Here is a 9,572-nt window from a genome sequence, read left to right as displayed (position 1 = left end):
TTCTGTAGGTTTTCTCTTCACTATTTCCTGAGGTGTGCAGAACCTTTTGGTTTGATGCAATTCCATTTGTTAATTTTTGGTTTTCCTGTGTTTGGAGGTCATATCCAAAATGTCATTGTCTATACCAATGTCTCAATATGTTTTCCCTATATTTTCTTCTAGTTGTTTCATAGTTTCAAATATTACATATAGGTCTTCAATCCATTTGGAGTTTATTTTTGTACAGAGAGATATAAGGATTAAGTGTCAATTTTCTGCATATCAATAACCAATTTTCTCAGCATTATTAAAGAGCATATTCTTTCTTTAATGCATATCTCTGGCACTTTTGTAAATGATCAATTGGCTTTATGTGTAGGTTTATTTCTGGCATCTCTACTTTTTTCCCTTGGTCTATCTATTTTTATGCCAGTACCATGCTGTTTTCATTTCTAGGCTCTACAGTATGTCTTGAAATCAGTTATTATGGCTCCAGTTTTGATCTTTTTATCAAGGTTGCTTTGGCTATTTGGGGTCTTTTGTGCTTCCACATGAATTTTACTATTTTTTTCCATTTCTGTGAATAATGACATTGAAATTTTAATAGTGATTACAACTGATCTGTAGATTGCTTTGGAAGTATTTTACCAATGTTAGTTCTTCCAATCCACGAAAACCGGATATTTTTCCTTTTGTTCTGGCTGTTACAATTTCTTTCATCAATGTTGTATAGTTTCAGCGTACACATCTTTAACCTCCTAGGTTGTATTTATTCCCAAGTATTATAATAGGATTATTTTTGTGATTTCTTTTTCAAATAATTCATTGTATATAGTGTATGAAAATACTAACTTTTGCATATTGATTTGTACCCTGCAATTTCATTGAATTGATTAACTCTAAGAGTATTTTTTGGTGAAATCTTACAAGTTTTCTATGTATAAGATCTTGTCATTACAAACAGAGACAATTTACTTCTTCCTTTCCAATTAGGATATCTTTTATTTCATGTTCTGCCTAATTGCTCTGGCTACAATTTCTAGTACTCTGTCCAATACAAGTGGCAAGAGTGGGCACCTTTATCATGTTCTGGTCTTAGAGTAACTGAGAGTAACTCAACTTTTCACCATTGAATGTGATGTTAACTATGGGACTGTCTTAGATGGCCTTAATTATGTTGAGGTATAACCCTCCCATACCTAATTTGTTGGGTATTTTTATCATGAAAGTATGATTAATTTTGTCAAATGCTTTTTCCTGTGTCCACTGAGATCATCTGGTTTTTGTCCTTTTTTCTGTTAATGCAGTGTATCACACTTATTGATCTGCATATGTACAACCATGCTTGTATCCCAGAATAAATTCCACTTGATCATGGTATATGGTCCTTTTAGTGTGCTGTTGAATATGGTCCATTATTATTTTGTTGAGGATTTTAACATTTATGTTCATCAGGGATACTGGCCTATAATTTCCTTGTAGTGCCTCTATGTTTGAATGTACTGGAAACTTAATCAGCAAATACATATGTTAATGGCATTTGGAGGTGAGATATTTGGAAGATGATCGGGTCATAAGGATTCTACCCTCATTAATGGATTAATCCATTTGTAAATTAATCAATTAGTGGGTTATTGAGGATGGGCTTTGTTATAAAAACAAACTAGCATGCTTGCTCTGTCTCACCATGTGACACCCTGAACTATCTCGAGATTTTACAGCGTACCACCAGCAAGGCTCTTACAAGATGTAGTTCCTCATCCCTGAACTTGTTAATCTTCAGAACTGTAAGAAATAGGTATCTTTTCTAAATTTTCCAGATTTTCATATTCAATTAACAGCAACAGAAAATTGACTAATATGATGTTATCAGGTAATGCTGCCTTGTAAAATGAGTTTGAGAGTACTGTTCTTCACTTTGGGGGAATTTTGTTTTTGTTTTCTTAAGAGTTTGAGAAGAACTGGCACTAAATCTTCCTTAAATATTTGGTGGGATTCACCATTGAAGCCATCGGGGTCCAGGTCATTTCTTTTTTGTGATTTATTTATCATCAGTTCTTCTAACTACCTATTTTTTATCTGTCCAAATTTTCTGTTTCTTCATGATTCAGTTCTGGTGGAGTTGTATGTTTCTAAGAATTTGTCCATTCATGTAGGCTATACAATTTATTGGTGTATAATTGTTCATAGTAGTCTCATAATGCTTTGCCTTTCTATGGTATCAGTTGTAATCCTGCCTCTTTCATGAATAATTTTATTTTTTTCTTAGTCAAGTTTAAAAGTTTGGCAATCTTATCTTTTTTTTTTTTTTATTGTAAACAAATGGGATACATGTTGTTTCTCTGTTTGTACATGGCGTAAAGGCATACCATTTGTGTAATCATAAATTTACATAGGGTAATGTTGTTTGATTCATTCTGTTATTTTTTCCCTTCCCCCCACCCCTCCCACCCCTCTTTACCCTCTATACAGTAGTTCCTTCCTCCATACTTGCCCCCCTCCCTAACCCTAACTCTAACCCTTCCCTCCCCCCCATTATGTGTCAACCTCCACTTATTAGCGATATCATTCGTCCTTTGGCTTTTTGAGATTGGCTTATCTCACTTAGCATGATATTCTCCAATTTCATCCATTTGCCTGCAAATGTCATAATTTTATCATTCTTTATGGCTGAGTAATATTCCATAGTATATATATACCACAGTTTCTTTATCCACTCATCAACTGAAGGGCATCTAGGTTGGTTCCACAGTCTGGCTATTGTGAATTGAGCAGCTATGAACATTGATGTGGCTGTATTTCTGTAGTATGCAGATTTTAAGTCCTTTGGGTATAGGCCAAGGAGTGGGATAGCTGGGTCAAATGGTGGTTCCATTCCAAGTTTTCTAAGGAATCTCCACACTGCTTTCCAGAGTGGCTGCACTAATTTGCAGCCCCACCAGCAGTGTATGAGTGTACCTTTCTCCCCACATCCTCGCCAACACCTGTTGTTGCTCGTATTCTTGATAATCGCCATTCTAATTGGGGTGAGATGGAATCTTAGGGTGGTTTTGATTTTGGCAATCTTATCTTAAAAAAAAAAAAAAAAAAAAAAAAAAAAACCTCACAGTCCGCTGCCTTTGCCTTCTTGCAGTATTCCTGAAAATGCCAGGCTCAAATGACAGTATCACTGAGAAGAACTTCTTTGAGGAGGAATTAGATGAGGAAAATGTGACTTGAACAGTGGTCTCCGTTATAGAGGAACCTAAATAAGAACTTCTCATGGAAACAAGTGTTTCTTCAACTGCAGATATCAAACATGCAGTTGACCTACCACAAACTAATGAACAATTCAAAGCTTGCCCAAATCCTAACTGTAAAATATCACTCCTCCTCTTGCCAACCATTTTGCCTCTGATTAATAACGTTTCTCGGGACATTTTATGAAACTGGTGCCAACAATTTGAGTACCAATGGCCAGAAAACAGAGGTTTACTTGAGGTTCCAGAAGCATGCACACCCCAGAAAAAATGATATTCCCGAGACATTTCAGGAGGCCAGATTAAAGCCATGTTCCAGGAAATGCAAGGCAGTGACCGATGCAACAGGGCTACAGAAAGGTCGTAATAAGAAAGAGGAAGAGACTAATATAATTGAAGTGGTAACTTCAGCTCAGGAGTCCATGTTGGCATCTTGGGCAAGGATCACTGCCAGAGCCGCTCAGCCAAGGTTGTGAATTCATGTCCCATCCCTACTTCTGAGGAGGCCTTTTTACTGCAAACCTCTGGTGTCAGGCGGTGTGTGGTTCATGGCCAGCTTCTCTCTGCAGACAGCAGGCTGGATTCGCCTGCAGTTCCATGCAGGTTAGACCTGGGTGCCTAACACTCCCAAGAGGATGATTTCTCTCTTCCTGTTACCAATCTGTACCTTCCCATCCCCAGGACTAGAAGATACTAGTTATGCCCTGAATGTGTAAAAAGGAATAAGATGATGATGAAAGGATTAATTATAACGGGAGAGAAAAAGCAATGCATTGTAGAATATGAAAAGGTGTCACCTTAAGCAATGTTGAAGTCTTATTTTGATCTGAAGGCAATTGAGAATAAACAGAAAAAGATCTTTCTGCCTTCCCACTATTGGCCCCAAAACAAGACATAAATTTTGCAAAAATTCTTCCCTACTAGGACAAGTGGTGGACAGCCCATAGGTAAACTGTCACGCAGCTTGATAATTTCTGGGTTGTGTCCTGAACATCTTCATCTTCAGTGTCTTCTAATTACTTGTGTCAAACTCAAGTATTAACTATAAACTTTTTTTTTTTTTTTTTTTTTTTTTTTTTTTTTTTTTTTTTTTGGTACTGGAGACTGAACTCAGGAACACTCAACCACTGAGTCACATCCCCAACCCTATTTTGCTATTTTGTATTTTATTTAGAGACAGGTTCTTACTGAGCTGCTTAGCTCCTCACCATTGCTGAGGATGGCTCTGAACTTAAGATCCTCTTGCCTCAGCCTCCTGAGCCCCTGGGATTATAGACATGCACCACCAAACCCAGCTACACTTTTTTTTATTTTGAGAAGGGCTAGGTGTCCAGGGAAACTGAGCAAAAGTGTTCTCATATACTTCTCTAGTTGCCACTTGTATTATTAATTTTTTTCTGTGTACTGAAGATCGAACCAAGGATACTCTAACACTAAGCTATAACCCTAACCCCCTGCCTCTTTGTTTGGTACTGGGGATTGAACCCAGGGGTGCTTAACCACATCCCCAGCCCTTTTAATTTTTTAGATTTTGAGACAAGATCTCACTGAATTGCTTAGGTCCTCGCTAAGTTGCTGAGGCTGGCTTTGAACTTGCAATCCTCCGGCCTCAGTCTCCAGAATCATAGGATTACAGGCAAGCACCACACCCAGCAAACCTAGCCCCTTTTTATTTTAAGAAAGGGTCTCACTAAATTGCTGAATCTGCCCTCAATCTTGCAATATTGCCTCAGCCTCGTAAGTAGCTGGGATCATAGGTGTGCACCATCACACCTGACTTCAATATTAACTTCTATTAATGTGGTACATTTGTTACAATTGATGAGTCACTATTGGTACTTATTATTAACTGTCTACAATTTACAATTTATATTTGGTTTAATTCTTTTTGTTGAGCGTCTTACCTTTTTTTTTTTTTTTTTTTTTTTTTTTTTTTTGGTACTGGGGATTGAACTCAAGGGCACTTAACTACTGAACCACATTACCAGTCCTTTTTTGTACTTTATTTGGAGAGAGGGTCTCAGTGAGTTGCTTAGGGCCTCACTAAGTTGTTGAGGCTGACTGAATTCTCCTGTCAGTCTCCTGAGGTGCTGGGTTATAGGTATATGCCACCATGCCTGGCACATTTTAGGATTTTGATTTGTGTGTGTGTGTGTGTGTGTGTGTGTGGTTCTGGGGACTGAACCCAGGAGTACTCTACCACTGAACAATATCCACAATCCTATAAATTTTTTTATTTCAAGATAGGGTATCACTAAATTGCAGAGGCTGGTTGGGTGTGGTGGTGCACATCTGTAATCCGAGAGATGAAAGGACTACAAGGTTGAGGTCAGTCTCAACAATTTAGCAAGACTCTGTCTAAAAACAAAAATACTGGGGGTATAGCATGGTGGTAAAGCACCCCTGGGTTCAATTCCTCATACCAAAAGAATAGTTGCTAGGGCCGGTTTTGGATTTGCAATCCTCCTGCCTCAGTTTCCCAAGTAGTTGGGATTACGTATCTGTGCCACTACACCAGTCACTGACCAATGTTGGATGACATGTATGCAACATGATACTTCATGAAGAACAGCTTCACTGCCCTATTCCTCCACCCATCAGGTCTACCTGTTTCTTTCTCCTGTCAGTCCTCTGTAAATCACATTTTATCTACTATTCTCATTGCTTTGCCTTTTCTAGAATGCTTTATACTTAGAATCATATCATGTGTATTTAAGGTCTCTCCATGTTCTCATGGATTTTTTTTTTAGTGCTCAGTAATATTCCATTCTTAAGATATGCCACAGTTCATGTATGCATTCACCTACCAAAGGACACCTTGGTTGCTTCAAGTTCTGGCAGTTAGGGATAAAGCTGCTATAAACAACAACAACAAAAATTCTCTCAGTCTCATTAATCTTTTGTATCATTTTTATAGCCTCTATTTATTTTTGTCTAGATCTTTACTGTTTCTTTCCTTCTGCTGATCTTGGTCTTCATTCTTTTTCCAATTCCTTGAGGTATAAATTCAGGTTGCTTATTTGACATCTTTCTTTTTTCTTAATATATGTTTATTTCCATGAATATCTTAAAATTGCTTTTGTCTCATAGGTTTTGATATGTTTCCATTTTCATTTGTCTCAAGTTATTTACTTTCCTTGTTTTCTTCTTTGATTCATTGGTTATTTGAGTGTGTGTTAATACCCATATATTTGTGAAGTTTTCAATTTTCCTAATATTCTGAATTCTAACTTCATACCATTGTGGTCATAAAACATTCTTGGTATGATTTTAATCTTACTAGATTTAAGATTTGTTTCATGAATTCACATATAATCTGTTCTGGAAAATATTCCTTGTACTCTTGAAAAGAAAGTGTATGCTGTTTCTGATGGATGGAATGTTCTCTGTATGTTAAATCCATGTGGTCTATAGTGTTCATGTCTGAAATTTCCTTATTGATTTTATCTGAATGTTCTATCATTGAAAGTGGAGTATTGATATTCCCTATCATTAAACTGTTGTCTATTTCTCCCTGCAGTTTTTTAAACATGTTTTATATAGTCAGACGATTTGATATTAGGTGCACACATATTTATATAATTGATGAATTTACCCTTTCTCACAAACTGTCTCATGTGGCAGGTTTTTACTTTTAAATAAACTTTTAAGTTTATTTTGCTAAAGTATAACCACCTCTGCTCTCTTCTGGTTAAAACTTATTACATGAAATATCCTTTTTCATCTCTTTACTTTCAGTCTGTGTTATCTCAAAACAAAAGTAAGCCTCATATAGGCTGGATTTTAAATTTGCTTTTTAAATCTATGCAGTCATTCTTCATCATTTGGAGAATTTATTCTTTCTACATTTAATCATTAATGGGTAAAGACATGTTGGACATTATATTGTTTTCTGAATGTTTTGTAGTTCCTTATTCTAGTCATCATCTCTTACCTTCCTTGTGATTTGATGATTTTTCATATTGTTGAGCTTTGATTATTTTATCTTGCATATACCTACTACAAGTTATTTGTGATTACCCTGAAGCTTACACAAAACATCATACAACTGTATGTTTTTAGCTGATAACAACTTGAACAATATGTAAAAACACTACACTTTTAACTTTTCCAGTCCCACATTTTATTACTGAGGTCCCATTTACATTTTTTATATATCATTTAGATTTTTTATATAAACATTTTTATATATCATCTGTTAGCAAATTATGACAGCTATTTTCTACTCTTGCTTTTTAACCTTTGGAGTTAAAAGTGTCTCATGCACCACCATTAATAGTATTAGAGTATTGCCAACTTGACTATACTCTTACCTTTATAGTGATATTTACACTTTAATAAGTTGTTAGTGTCATTTGACTTCAACTTAAAGAACATGATATAGTGTTTATTTCATTCTTTTTAGATATTAATGATAGTGGATGTATTTTGACATAGTATACATTCATGGAGTATAACTTACTCTAATTACAATCCCATTCTTCTGATTATACATGATGTGGAGTTTCACTGGCTGTGTATTCATATACGAATGTAGGAAAGTTATGTCCAATTAATTTTCTTTCCTATTCCCAACCTCCTTCCCTTCCCTTTATTCCCCTTTGTCTAATCCAGTGAACTTCTATTCTTCCCTCCCCTGCTTATTGTGTGTTAGCATCCACATATCAGAGAGAACATTTGGCCTTTGTTTTTTGGGGACTGGCTTATTTCACTTTGCATCATAGTGTCCAGTTACATCCATTTACCAGCAAATGCTGTAATTTCATTCTTCTTTGTGGCTGAGTAACAGTCAATTGTGAATATATACCACATTTTCCTTATCCATTCATCTTTCAATAGGGCACCTCAGTTGGTTCCATAGTTTGGTTTTGTGAAGAGAGCTGCTATATACACTGTAATATGCTTATTTTAAGTACTTCGGGTATGTGATGAGTTCTGGGATAACTGGGTCAAATGGTGGTTCCATTCCTAGTTCTATGAGGAATCTCCATACTGCTTTCCAGAGTGGTTGGACTAATTTGCAGTCGCACCAGCAATGTATGAGTATACCTTTGTCCCCACGTCCTTGCCAACATTTGTTATTCATATCCTGATATTGCTATTCTGACTGAACTGAGATTGAATCTCTGTAGTTTTAATTTGCATTTCTCTAATTGCTAGAGATATTGAACATTTCTTTACATATTTGTTGAACGATTGTATTTCTTCTTCTGTAAAGTGTTCAGTTCCTTTGCCCATGTATAGATTGAGCTATTTGGATTTTTGGTGTTAAGTTTTTTGAGTTCTTTGTATATCCTGAAGAATAATGTTCTATCTGAGGAGCAGATGGTGAAGTTGTCTCCCATTCTGTAAGCACTGTTCACATTCTTGTTTACTTTGCTGTGAAGAAGCTTTTTAGTTTGATACCATCCCACTATTATTGATTCTTGATTTTACTTCTTGTACTTTAGGAATCTTATTGTGGAAGTCAGTTCCTAAGTCGACATTATGAAGGGTTGGGCCTACTTTTTCTTCTAGAAGGACCAGGGTCTTTGGTCTAATAGCTAGGGCCTTGATCCACTTTGAGTTGAGTTTCGTGCAGGATGAGAGATAGGGATTCAATTTCATTCTACTACATATGGATTTCCAGTTTTCCCTGCACCATTTGTTTAAGAGGCTATCTTTTCTCCAGTGTACGTTTATAGTGCCTTTGTGTAGTAAGAGATAACTGTATTTATGTGGGTATGTCTCTCTGTCTTCTACTCTAATCCACTGGTCTTCAAGTCTGTTTTGGTGCAATACCATGCCCTTTTGTTACATAGCTGTGTGGTATAGTTTAAGGTCTGGTATTGTGATGCCTTCTGCATCACTCTTCTCACTAAGGATTGCTTTGGCTATTCTGGCCCTTTTATCTTTCCAAATGAATTTCATGACTTCTTTTTCTATTTCTCTGAATAATATCATTGGAATTTTAATAGGCATTGCATTAAATGGTAGTATGGCCATTTTAACAATACTAATTCTAGAGCATGGGAGATCTTTCCATCTTCTAAGGTCTTCTTCAGTTTCTTCAGTGTTCTGTAGTTTTCATTGTAGAGGTCTTTCACCTCTTTTGTTAGATTGCTTCCTACGGTATTTTTTGTTTCTCTGTTCCGTTTGTTTTTGTTTTTTGAGGCTATTGTAAGTGGGATAGTTTTCCTAATTCCTCTTTCAGTCAATTCATTATTGATATATAGGAGCACAATTGATATATGGGTGTTAATTTTATATCCTGGTACTTTGCTGAATTCATTTATGAGTCCTAGAACCTTTCTGGTGGAGTGTTTTTTTGTTTTGTTTTGTTTTGTTTTTGTGGTGCTGGGGATCGAACCCAGG

At 36.1% G+C, this 9,572-nt stretch overlaps 1 pseudogene across 1 annotated transcript; it reads left to right on the top strand.

Annotated features, from left to right (window-relative positions):
• The first annotated feature begins 3,240 nt into the window (after positions 1–3,240).
• LOC306668870 (developmental pluripotency-associated protein 2-like) lies at positions 3,241–4,020 on the top strand (annotated as a pseudogene). Its single transcript has one exon. The product of its transcript is annotated as a developmental pluripotency-associated protein 2-like (transcript).
• The last annotated feature ends 5,552 nt before the right edge of the window (positions 4,021–9,572 follow it).

This window comes from Sciurus vulgaris, assembly GCF_902686455.1.
Source record: "Sciurus vulgaris genome assembly, chromosome: 8".
Taxonomy (NCBI): domain Eukaryota; kingdom Metazoa; phylum Chordata; class Mammalia; order Rodentia; family Sciuridae; genus Sciurus; species Sciurus vulgaris.
The sequence above is the reverse complement of the archived record's forward strand: the minus strand, read 5'-3'. Positions and strand labels throughout refer to the sequence as shown.